The following is a 12,506-nucleotide window of genomic DNA, read 5'->3' as shown; positions in this document are numbered from 1 at the left end:
CACAGAGTTTTTTTCCAAATAGCAGTGTTTGTGCAGTTATCCTCAAAGCCGATCACTGAATGCCTGCTTTCTTCTGAGAGAAGAAAAGATTCCTTTGGGTTGGCATTGGGACTGAGATGTTTGGTAAGAAAAGAGGAAAAGCAAGGGAAAAAGGACCTTCTTGCCTAAAGTCATCTTAGAATTTAGTACAGTCTCAAACTAGCCCTACTGTGAAGATCTCTGGAACGACAGTGGTGTTTAGATAGCAAAATGAATTTAATCAGCTACTCCATTCAAGAGATATTGACATCTACACTTGCTTTTCTATATTCTTTCAAATTCCTCAGGTCCCCCAGGAACTTCAGGTAGTAAGAGCCCATTAAAATAAATAAATAAAAAGAAAAAGAAAACTCCTAAAAAATAAACTTGGAAAGAATAATTAATTTCTTCTCAAGGTGACAGAAGCAATATGGGAAATCTCTGCAGAAGACAGAAGTCCCAGATCTTCCAAAACTCATGCTCTGCTTAATTACAGGAATATTCCTTCTCCATAAAAACACCACTTCTACCTCCAAAAGGGCAGAATAAAGCAACTGAACAGAATTTTAGCTACAGAACTTTAGCAAAAATAAAAAACAGTTACAAAAATAGATGCTAAAACTGCTGACTTAGTCTCTCATAACTGCTTGGATGCCCCTAAATTTTTATATTATCCAAACTTGCAGGCACATCAAAAAACCCCGCCATCTTGGCTAGTATCTCTGGTTTTTATGGCATTACATGGGATTTGCGTATCAAGCAGTCTCATGGTTTTTTGGAGCATTTTCACTGAATGCCAACATTATTTAGCTCAGACAGAAGAATAGACATTATAAAAAAAATTAAAAGATAATAAAATTTAACTGATAAAGCACTCACCAAAGAAATCACTGTCAAGTTGGGCAGAGTCTCTTTTCCTCTCTTCTCTTCAAACAATGGCACCCTGCAAAAGGAGGACAACATTTAAGGAATTAGAGAAAAGGTATCATAGAGTACAACTCTAACCCACTGGGGAAGTCATAATCACAAGGTTCTATACAGCCCCAGTACTGCCTTTGCGTTTTGCCTTTAACTATCTGAAACAAAAAATGTAGCATGTGCTGAATCTGGTTCAGACAGACTAAAGGTATTAGACTTTCAATAGGAATTAGACACTAATGTGATTCTGAAAATCCCATTACCACCCCTGCGAGTACCTCCCCACCTACGTGTCATTAAAATCTAGATGAAACAGTTTATCTAAGGTTACACTCTAAGTCTGCAGCGAAGTAGGAAAGTGCTCTCCAGTTCCCAAGCTCTAAACACTGAAAGCTTCAGGCCACACACTGCTTCTAGAAATTGTTAGCCCAGATTTTAAACATAATTATGTTTAATGCCAGGAAACCTCTATCCAAATGATCCCCAACCTTCCCTGCTGAGCAATGTAAGGATACATAGGTAGCTGTTAGGCAAATCAGATCCACTAGCTATTTTCAAAGGTCTGCTACTTGCATCTGACCTAGCCACTTTCACAGGATCAAAAACAGATACCATTTCATCTGTCACTTCGCAAAAAGCAACTATTTTGATACAATTGTGATGCAGTTCTTTCTAGAAGTTAGTAACCTACCTTAAAGCCTTCAAAACCGTACATTTCTTGATTTAATAAGGGAAAGAACTCGTTTCCTTCTCTCCATTTATAATCCTTCCCCGCTTCACAGTATCATTCAGAACATCAAGTAGGAACTGGACAGAGATCTTTTTATTATTTTCATTTCTCTAAACCACTGGTTTACGTTTGCACCTTCTGGAGCACTTCAAGGTTAATTTGCTTCTCCTTTCCTCCATCGCTATTTCTGTGCTACAAACTCAACCAGATGTGATAGGGAAGAACCCACAGAAACAGAGTATCAATGTTCGTCCTCTGAACTTGCAGGTAGCTATTGAATGCAAGACGGGATTTTAAAAAATAGTAATATATATATTTTTTTTCATTTCTTTATATTGCCATAAGGCATGTTTATGTACTTGGAGTGGAAACAGCGCACATTCATCTGCAATTGATTTCCTGTATGGCAAAATACCTCAGGCATTCAGCTGGCAGGGAACAGAGGCCTCTCACCATTACCAGGTTTTTGGGACCAAGACGTTCTGCCCAATGCCTGTTCCTATGCCAGAATAAATAGAATCTCAGCCGAGTGTCCAAGTTAATTTGGTCTAGGGGAACCAAACCATAAACAGGCAAGATTTTATGTTTAAAAAATCTATTCAAAAAATATTGGTCTACTTTCAACTTAAACAGTAATGCAATCAATTCAGTCTCCCTAATGTAGCATGCTGTTCTTTTTTGGTTTTTTTATTTTATTTTTAATACAAAGCACAACTCCATCTGAAAAAAAAAAAAAATTCTTTTTAATTAAAAAAAAAAAAAAGAAAAAGTAAAAGAAAAAAATAAGACTGAAGGAAAGATAGAAAGAAATATCAACACACTTTTCCTCCATCCAATTGCTAAGTTTACCACAATAAATCAACACTACAAAGCAATTTCACAGGTTTAAATAGCTATTTTTTACCCTTTTGAGTGACAACTATAATTAATACTTTATTTATAGCATTTAGTTTTTCTCCATTTGCAACTGGATACATAGAATAACCTCCAGTAACACTTTTATGAATCTGAAAAAGAAAATTCATGAGTAGTCTTATTAGATTCCTGTGATTAGACTGCAACAGTTGTAACATTCAAAAGCCCAGCTACCTTGCTGTACCTCAAACTGTAAATTAAGTGAAACCAAAATACAACATGAGCTGTAATTACCATCCTACTTTCCATTTAGTCTATGCAAGCTCCCTTATTCTCAGTCCTCCAGAGGCAAAAGACTCCATTTCAATTGCTAGAGAAAGTAGTTTCTTTAAGCCTAGAAAGAGACAGACTGTCAACACATAAGAAATAGGAATAACCATGGTCATTTAATTATACACATGGATCAGAAAACCTGGCAAAACTGGGAGAAACTTAAATACTTTGGTTTGATAAGTTTAATCCACAACAGCTTCTTAGTTCCCAAATAAAAACATTGACCCACAGCAAAGAGGTATTCTCTAAACTCCAGAGCACCTAACAGCCTTCCAAAGCCTTTGGATAAATAACTTCTGGCAGAGTCCTACAGTCACATAAGAACCAACAGAAGCTCAAGATTCAGGATGCTACAGAGCAATTTTATATCAGTTTTCTTTAGCTTTTTAAAAAATATTTTCTGCAGATCTTGGTTTTATCTTACTACACTACAGAAAATTCTGGAAGAAAAATGAATTTTTCATCCTGTGAATTTTTGAACAATTAGGTTGAACGTTATTGGAATAACTCTTACACACCAATGTATGAATATTGCACACTTTTACATAATAAACACTGTCACAAGGAGAACGCACTTTTCTTTTTGGTGCATACTCTGTACAGGAGGCAACCAAAAAAAATTTCCAATAACAGGACAGGCAGTTTACTGTTTTCAGAGTCTTAAGATCTTCTTCACTTCAGTTTTCCTAAGAAGTGAAACCCAATCCTTTTGTACTATACACTGATGGCCCAGGACAGAGTTGCCGACAGACAGGCTAACATTATCTTTTCACTCCAACGAACTGGTTCTCTCAAACAAATAAATATGGTTTTGACTTTCAAAAACTCTGTTCTTCAAGAACCTCTCTGTTCTGTTTCTTGCTATTATTACCAGCAGCTAGGAATTCATAGAGTATGATTTTTACTGAGTTACATGCCAGTACTTACAGCACAACTTTCCTAGCCAAGGAAAGTCTTTTGCCTATTGTAGAATCAAGGGATGGCCACATATTGTAATTCCTTCTTGTTGCATGACAAATAAATAGATTTGCTGCTTCCCAGGAAAGCAGACTTATTCTACATGTAATCACCTGAGCACTTTCCCAGATGTATTAAGCTAATTGCACAGGCTAATTTCACACAGCACTCCTACCGCTTACAGCAGTGAGAAACACAAAGACTGGGTTGCATGAGAATGTCAACAGCTAAGAGTGAATCTTTGCTAGAATTTCTCCAGACCACTTCTTTTATGACCTCAAATTGTCTTAGGAAAGAAGTCCATGTTAGGCAGGTACTGACATACACAGGTGACTCTGACCCACCAACTAAAACTAACCACTTGCTGATATGGCTCAAGGTGTGTAACCAACAAATAAGTCAAACCAACCTAGTACATGTTTCTGCAATTATCTGAAAACAGGCATCACCAATCCTACATTATAAACAAAAAGAACTCTTCATGCAGCACAGCCATCAATTTAAAGGAGAGCAGGAGGAATGAAAAGAACCATATATTGGGTAGACGTTATCACCAAAAGACAGAAGCAATAAAAAGGCAGACCTGGTTATCCATAACCCTGTAGAAGCTTGTTTAGCTGTATGATGCGCACACACATCACAGGCAGATGCTTCTATATGGAAGAGCTGTTCACTAGAAATGAAATAGGCACAAAGCAACAGCACTTCAGCAACAAAGATTAGCAACCAGCTTTTATTATGAAGACAGCAAACCAGATATCTGTAATTTGGTATTCCAGAATTCTTCCTCACAAAGCAGATGAAGCTTCAACCCTATCCAAACATCATGCAGTGTCACACATGGAAGAAATGCCTACTCCATATCCCAATAGCATGTATCATGTGTCCTATCATGTCAAATTTCAACTAGCAAAAGGTAGAAGAAGAATACCTGTTTTGTTTTTGTTTGACCTTGCGGGAATGACAGTACCTGTACTATGCTTCAGATAAACAAATGGCTTTGGATGGACATAAGGGCTGCCAGAGCCTTTGGTAGCAGGAGTGCTTTATTGGCAGGTCACTCTGCCACAGAATTGCAGGAAAAACTCTTCAAATTGAGTTTGATTTTCTGGATTTTCAATGCCCAAAGCAGCACAAGAACCCTTCAAGGATAGCTTAGCCATGAAAGTGAAGAACTTATTGTCCTGTATAATCAGGACCAAGGAAGCATAGCAGGCTGTACATACTACTGGAAGAAAGTGATACTGCAGATGGTGTGGCAAAGTGCAAGCTGCAGTAATGGAGATCACTGGGGAGAAGCACTGAGGTTTCATCAGCTGGTTCTTTTTGTTCTTGTTTTATTTCATGTATATATAAGTATGAAATAATATATATATATATATTATTTCATATAGTGTTCAGTTGTTTTGGGGTTTTTTTGTGTGTGTTTTTGTTTTGTTTTTTTATATTTTTATTCTGTTTCTTCTTTTGTATGAAAGAACAATGTGGTTCATACAGGGAAAGTCTAGCTGCCCTCAACAGAAAATTCTGCCTAGATCTGCCTTTCTTAACATACAGGCATCTTTAGTAGTGGGGGCACAAAATCACACTAAGATACTGCTCAGAAAGAAACCTTGGAGATTAAATGGATATTGATGCCTTCAGAAATCACAATCTTTAACTCAATTACTATTCATAAATTTCTATGATAGCTTACTGAAAAGCCTACGTTGTGTCTGATACTTGATGCTGCAAAGTAGACACTCAGAAGTGAAGTTAAGGACTTTTTTTCTGGGAAATCTGGGGAAAACACAGAAGGATAAGACAGTTTGAAGTGTGGAAGAGAAGGAGGTAGTAGAGAAGATACCATCCTACCACAACAGGTGAACAGACTCCACAACATAACTGACCTGATAAGACAAGGACTGTAAAAGGCTGATTCAGTTGGGACTGTGTCAAGTTAGCCTGCCTACCTCCAGGACTGGCAGAAGCCTTCTCAGGCAACAGGAGTACAAAAGGCCAAGGTAAGTCACATCAGAGATTTGTGACTTGAGTTCCACCTAACACAAAGGAGACCGATAATTGTCAGAGACCGCCTGAAAGGAAAAATTACAAACATCCTACACTGCTAGCATATAATGGCAAGTTATTTCCCAAAATGCAATCATGACTCATCATCAAACACACCTTTTCCTACCATTCAAATAAGCTAGGTCTGCTGACTCTTCAGAGAAATGAGAGCTTCTGCAGTGGAAGAAGTCTATGATGACATCATTTGAGTCCTAAGGCATTACAGCTTTCTGAGTAACACACAAGATATGTTATCAGGATAATGAAAAGGAACCATGAGGTAAACAATGACAAAGCTTCACATACACTTGAGTCGCAGCACGTTAATCACAGCAGCACCAAACTTGTTTGCAAGCTGAAATGATGTTTCTCTTGATGTTAGCTTGGTTGCAGTTTAAATAGTAAGTAGAAAACTTTGTGTCTACTGAAGAGATAAAGAATATAGACTTGCATAATCACTAGTTCTTTGTTTCTTTATTTTAAAAGAATGAACTGTGAGTCTTCCTTTGTGTCAGTGCCTGTGTTAAAGGACCCAAAGCACGATGTTACTCTTGAGTTGATACTGGTAGGCAAAGGCAGACACTGTGGCTAATTATAGGGGAGAAGGTGGGTTAAATACTGTAAGAAAAGAGTTTGTAGGTTAACAAAGACAGCATGCCTGTGTTTATAGATAACTCCACCTAACACAAGCGGAAGCATGGGAGAAAGTACGAACGCTACAAGTTATGTACAAAATCTAGGAGATACAGACTGTTACCATGTGCTGATTAAAGGCAGAGGTTGACCTTGAAGCCCACACCCAGATGACATTGCTGAGAAGTTGTCAGCTGTGACGGTGGAAGGAAGCAGGCTGTTACACTGTCCGTGACAACATTCCTTAGGGCAATCTAAACAACCTTCTTTTTCCTGATCTAGGTATCAAAGTTTTATCTACAACAGCTCTGAGTAAGCAAGAGGGCAGGTGATTCAACAACTGTTCCCATGACACCCTTTTTTTACCTCTGCTCATTGCTTCTAGCGAGAGGATGCGCCCATCCTATCAGCAGTATACATTAGCTACACCATACTAATGCCTGTGGCATGATCCTGAAATGTCTGAATGGAAATGAATGCTCAAATATCTCGAAGTTAACATTCATTAAGTTAGATTTTAAACATCTGGGTAGGGCTCACAAGTTTCTACAGAACGCATGCTTACAGGAAGAGGCTTGGCACCACCTGTAGCCTGAAATTCAATAACAGAACACACAAGCAAGACTTAGGTGACTTAAAGATAATTTATACCATTTAGAAGCCACAAGTTTTCATGGGAAACAGCTGCCAGTCCAAGATATAGCTAACCAGTGCATCTATAAAACCTTTGTGCAATTTCCACTAGCACAACTACCCATGGTCCTGTAGAAGATGAGGAAACAGATCCGTTGGAGTTCACACTGTGGAAGGAAGAAAGAAACGAAGTCATGGGCATCACATTTGTGTTCTAGATAGATTTTTAAACTGGAATCTTGCTCTGTATTCTCACAGCAAGGCTCTGCATCATGATCAATGAGAGCACTCCAAAACTCAGGTCCCTCAGAAAGTAGCAGACAACATTAGTTGGAAGCAGCCTGTAACTACCTGGGCAGCTACTTCCCTCAGGTCTTCTCAATAACTACCTACAGCTTTTCCTTCAGTTTCCTTTCCCAGCCCTTTCTGACTAGGTTCCTCTTTTTCTGCACCTGCAGTCAAATTTGCATTTGAATCAATTTTAGGCCAAACTCATTCAGACTTGGGTTGGTGAAATCAGACTCCGCTGACCTATTCGATCCAAAAGCCACATCCAGAAAAACGTTTTATAGTATTAAAAAGACCTGAGAAACTTTTAATTCTGTGAGATACTTTATCACACACACTCTTTTGGAATTGCAATTAACACAAATAGCCCTTCTAGAAACTTATTTATCACAGAACCTTAGAATGGCTTGGGTTGAAAGGGACCTCAAAGGATCATCAGGTCCCAAACCCTCTGCCACAGGCAGGGTTGCCAGCTGCTAGACCAAGTACTAGAAGAGATTGCACAGGGCTCCATCCAACCTGGCCTTAAACACCTTCAGGGCAGCCTGTTCCAGCACCTCACTGCTCTCTCAGCCCAACTTCCCCTGACATCTAATCTAAATCTCCCTTCCTTTAGTTTAAAACCATTCCCTCTTGTCCTATCACTGTCTACCTGTATAAAAAGTTTATCACGTGTTTATAAACTTTTAAATACTGGAAGGCCACACTGAGGTCTCTCCTCAGGCTTCTCTTTCCCAGGCTGAACAAGCCCAGTTCCTTCAGCCTATAAGGAAATCACAGAATCATAAAAGTTGGACTAGATGATCTTAGTGGTCTTTCCCAATAGACAACCCATCACCACCATGTCCACTAACCACATCCCTCAGTGTCACATCTACACATTTCTTGAACACAAAGACTAAACAATTATTAAACTAATATTTAATCTGTTCACATTCACCTCTTGTGCTCTTAACCACACACTTCCAATCATCACTGCTGCCACTACATTTCTTTTACGACCGAGACAGACCTCTCCTCTTCCCTTACTCTGCTTCCACCTTCCCTTTCAAGTCTACAGTTCTATCCACTCATTAAAATCTGTGATGTTCTGAAAGCCCCAAGATTCTCAAGGGCATCTCAGGACCCTCTCTTTGAAAGAAGAACTGTGTATTTCAGTTACAGCAAAAGGACTTGAAAGTATGATTATTATGTGTTCAAACAAACAAACAAACAACAAAACACAGGAAGAAAAAAAAACTATATTGCATTTTTAATGATTAATACAGCAAACACACAAGTTTGGGAAGTATGAGCCATGACCGTGGTTTTGGGAGGGAAAGACACTGTTTGGAACTGGTGATGTTGCACAGCTATTCCAACGTTCTGAGTGGGTTTCTCACAATGAGAATCTTAATCAACAGGTAAACGAACATCTATTAGAGGTAGCATCTTATAGAGAGGTAAGAAACCTAGAAGCTCTGTGTCATTCTCTGCATTCTCAGTTTACAAGTATAATGCTTTTCTCCACTTTTTTTTTCCTCACTGGCAGTCTGCAAACTAAAGCACTCTGCATAACCACAGCAGCACAGGTTCTCAAAGCTGAGCATTCAGCAACACCTCTGCAAGTCCTTCTGCCACTTCAGTCTTTGCTGAGGGCTGCAGTAATTCTCTGTGTTGTTTTTGTTTGTTTGTTTTTGTCCTCCTAACACTATAAAATGGAAACACTGCTTCCAGTAAGTTGTGGCAAGACATCTTTTCACACTTCAGAGCAGCAGTTACATATACACATATACATATACAATACACTGTTTCTATATCTTTCCTAGTTAAATATCTGTGCACTGAATTTGGCCCCTAAGAAATTTAAGGCAGTGGACTAAAGCCATAACTAATACAAAGCACTTGTTTACTGCAACAATCATCCTTCTCAGCACATGGCTGAATACAAAAGGGAATGCTCATCAGATGAACTCCTTTGTGCTAACTTCAAACTTCTACAGCTTAACACAGCTTCTTACAGCTTCTACGTATAATCTGAGAAATGCTTCTCTTTGTTCTAATGGCTCAATTGCCAAATTGTGTATTTCTATTATTTCCTGACCCAGACTATCTGACCTTATTGATGTGAGGTACATGAAAGGGCCATCACAAGAATCATCTCCAACTGCCACCCAGCAGCCCCGATAGACAGTCAGAACTGTGGCCCTGGCTTGGCAGGGGAGGGATTTGGCACTTCCAAGCAAGCACTGGAGTGGCAACTGACTATGAGGGAAATAAATACAAGCCAACCATTCAAGGAGCCTTTGGCACACTCCTACATCTAGATTTAATACAACAAAAAAATAAAAATAAAATGAATAAAGATTAAAGACACACTGAAAGGGTACAAAGAACTCAACCAGCTGGCTGGTTACAAACCTTCCCTGCTAAGCACAGTTCATACCAAGGCTTCACAATCAACTCCTTCAGTCCCAGATTATGTCTCTGGATTGTTAGCTTGCATTCTCACATCCTGCCCAAGGAAGAAGGGAAACACATTCACAGATGTTCTGAAAATGAGAGCTCCCAGCAAACAAAGTTCAGTATATAAAGATTTCTGTAGTTGTGCATTGTTAACATTCACCCTGCACTGCTTGCAAGATATCAAGATTACAGCTTGCAAATCAGTTTGAATAGGGACCTATATTTTCTTCTTATGCTATTTTGAAGACGGTGAGAAAAAACAACATGCATTAGCACCCAGTGTGAGAACCATAGCCTGCCTTTGCATGAACACACTCAGTTGTACTGCCACAGGTCGATACTGTTTACACAGGGCTCTGTAGTCCTGTGGGAAGAAGCCAGCATTCCAGTGAACACACAGAGTCAAAACTGAACCACGTTATCAGAGAATTTTGCATCGTTCCTGTTTGTCAGCCTTATAACATTGAGAAGAAGTAGGGAGTCAAAGCTGAATAGCGAGGCATCTGCACAAGCCAGAGAACAATACCAATATTCATTAAGAAGCTGATATTGAGCTGCCCTCTCATATTTTCAAGACAAGCACTCTATTAATACATTTTCTAACCTTAGCATAACTCTTATGTTTCCATCTCAAAGCACCCCCATATGTGCTGCTGAAGAACGCACAGAATTAGAACAACTGCATGCCACACACGGAAAAAAAAGAAAAAAAAAAAAAAAGGTTTTAAATAAATCTCAGGGAAGTTATATATTGTGCCTTGCCAACCACAGTGAATTACACAGCCAGGAGTTGCTACTGCCAGATTTAGCTTCGTATGAGCTAAAAGGATTCCTTCATAAATTTAGCTAGAGGCACAGGCAACAAACGCATGTGGAAATTTGAACCACAACTCTCCAGCAGCAAAGATTGCTCCCTCCAAGAATGAAACAGTAGCAAAGGAAGACTATTAGCAGGCTCTTATTACACAGCTTTCGAAACACCTACAAGTCATCGGGTTCTCTGGGCAGCATTAGGAATACCTAGATTACAAGCAACAACATGAAAAAGTAAAAACCACGGCCACAGCTGGTGCTGTATCTCAATTAATAATTAAAAGAGGAAAAAAGCTAACCGAAGAGGACCGGGTTAGCTGTACATTCAGCTGGCTACCAAGTTTGTTTCAGGTCTTTTTCACTCCTGCTCAGAGCAATGTAGCTCCAAGAGAATGAAACGAATTGCCCCAGGTTTGTTAGGGTTTCTCATTCAGCAAGAGGGACAAGGGCCGCGGCACAAAATCAGCAGAAGCAGAGAAAGGTGAGGATGGAAGATAGGGCAATACACAAATGGTTCCACCGGACACCAGGACACACTGCTTTGTCGGCGTTTTCTTCCCACCCAAGAACAAACTTTCCTACTACTTAAAGATGAGACCAATCATATTTTAACCCTCTCCGTGCCACATTTACCACAATCCAATCAACATCACTTCAAAGCATCCAAGTTTTTTGGAACAGACTTTTCCAAAACGTTTGTGTAAACCTAGAACCGTGGTACGGCTTCACTGTATATCAATCCCCATCCCCCCAAAAGACACGATTAAACCTTCAGACCTCAGCGAAGCACAGCCGTGCACAAAATACCCCCTTTTCTCTCCCAAACCCGAGGATGCCGGTAGCTCCCCCCCTCCCCAGCAGCGCGCACAGAGCTGCCCCGCCGCAGCGAGGCGCGGGGCTCGCACAAAGGCTGCGGGCACGGCGACCGCTCCAGGGCAGGCGATAGGGCCGGCGGTGGCACCCGGGGGGCTCGGGGGCCTCAGCGACGGCCGAGCCTCGCTGGGGTCGCCCCCTCCCCAGCGGCACGAAGATCCGCGCTTACCGGCAGCCCCGCTCCTCCTCCCGGTTACAATCCAGGCGCAGAGGCGCGCACCGGGGGGCTTCTCCTTAGAATCCCTCCTCGCAGCGCTCCGCAGTCGCCGCCCGACTCTCTCCGTACACTTCGGCTCCGAGCAGCGGTTTAATCTCCAGACTTCCTCCTCCTCCCGTCCGGGCAGGGGACTCAGCGAAACTCCCCTCCTCCATGCAGCTCCCGGAGCCGAGCCGCTGCCTCAGCCCCTCCCCGGGGAGGCCCGGCCCGGCCCCGGGCTGCAGCTGACTCCGCTCCCCTTTTCCTCCTCCCCCGGAGGCTGGAAAGGGGGAAGGGGAAGAAAGATTTAACCGCTCGGACTGATCCCTGGAGCCGAGCCAAAGCCAGCAGTCAAATTACAGCCCCGGGAAGAAGGGAGGGGAAAATAATAATAATAAAAAAATCAGCTACTGTTTTCACGCGTGGAACGAGCACTCCACTCTCAGCCTCCTCTTCAGCCCTTTCTCTGCGCTTAGGAAGCACCGAAGACGGCACCGTGGGTTTTTCTGCCTGCTGTTCTCACGGCCGGTATCGGTGTTAAAGGGTCAGCACTCCTGTACAGGAGTTTAAACGGCCCAAAGGTGAAAGGGGCAGGTGGACACTGACATTCTGACCGCGAGCGGCAAATTCAGGGAGGATTTAAGGATCACACCTGCCTCCTGGTCACCTGTCTGGCCATCTTCTTGGAAAGATAAATTTGTGATTGCTTTTAAATGGTTTCTTCTTACCGTCGTGTTAGATGCGTGCCCAGAAAGAAGTTGCTTC

At 41.2% G+C, this 12,506-nt stretch overlaps 1 protein-coding gene across 2 annotated transcripts in view; it reads right to left on the bottom strand.

Moving 5' to 3' along the window:
- PLEKHG1 (pleckstrin homology and RhoGEF domain containing G1) overlaps positions 1-12,037 on the bottom strand; it is a 124,223-nt gene extending 112,186 nt beyond the window's left edge. The window contains exons 1-2 of one of the 2 annotated variants that reach the window (XM_015858099.3): positions 11,715-12,037; positions 898-961 (exon numbers count right to left, since the gene is read on the bottom strand). The gene's annotated coding sequence lies outside the window, so the exon portion shown is untranslated. Of the gene's footprint in view, positions 1-897; positions 962-2,815; positions 2,837-11,714 lie in introns of those variants that run through there. The other variant, XM_085541492.1, reaches the window with a different exon arrangement.
- Positions 12,038-12,506: the final 469 nt, after the last annotated feature.

The sequence above is a fragment of the Coturnix japonica genome, chromosome 3, assembly GCF_054131305.1.
Source record: "Coturnix japonica strain WE chromosome 3, WE-NBRP24, whole genome shotgun sequence".
Lineage (NCBI taxonomy): Eukaryota > Metazoa > Chordata > Aves > Galliformes > Phasianidae > Coturnix > Coturnix japonica.
The sequence above is the reverse complement of the archived record's forward strand: the minus strand, read 5'-3'. Positions and strand labels throughout refer to the sequence as shown.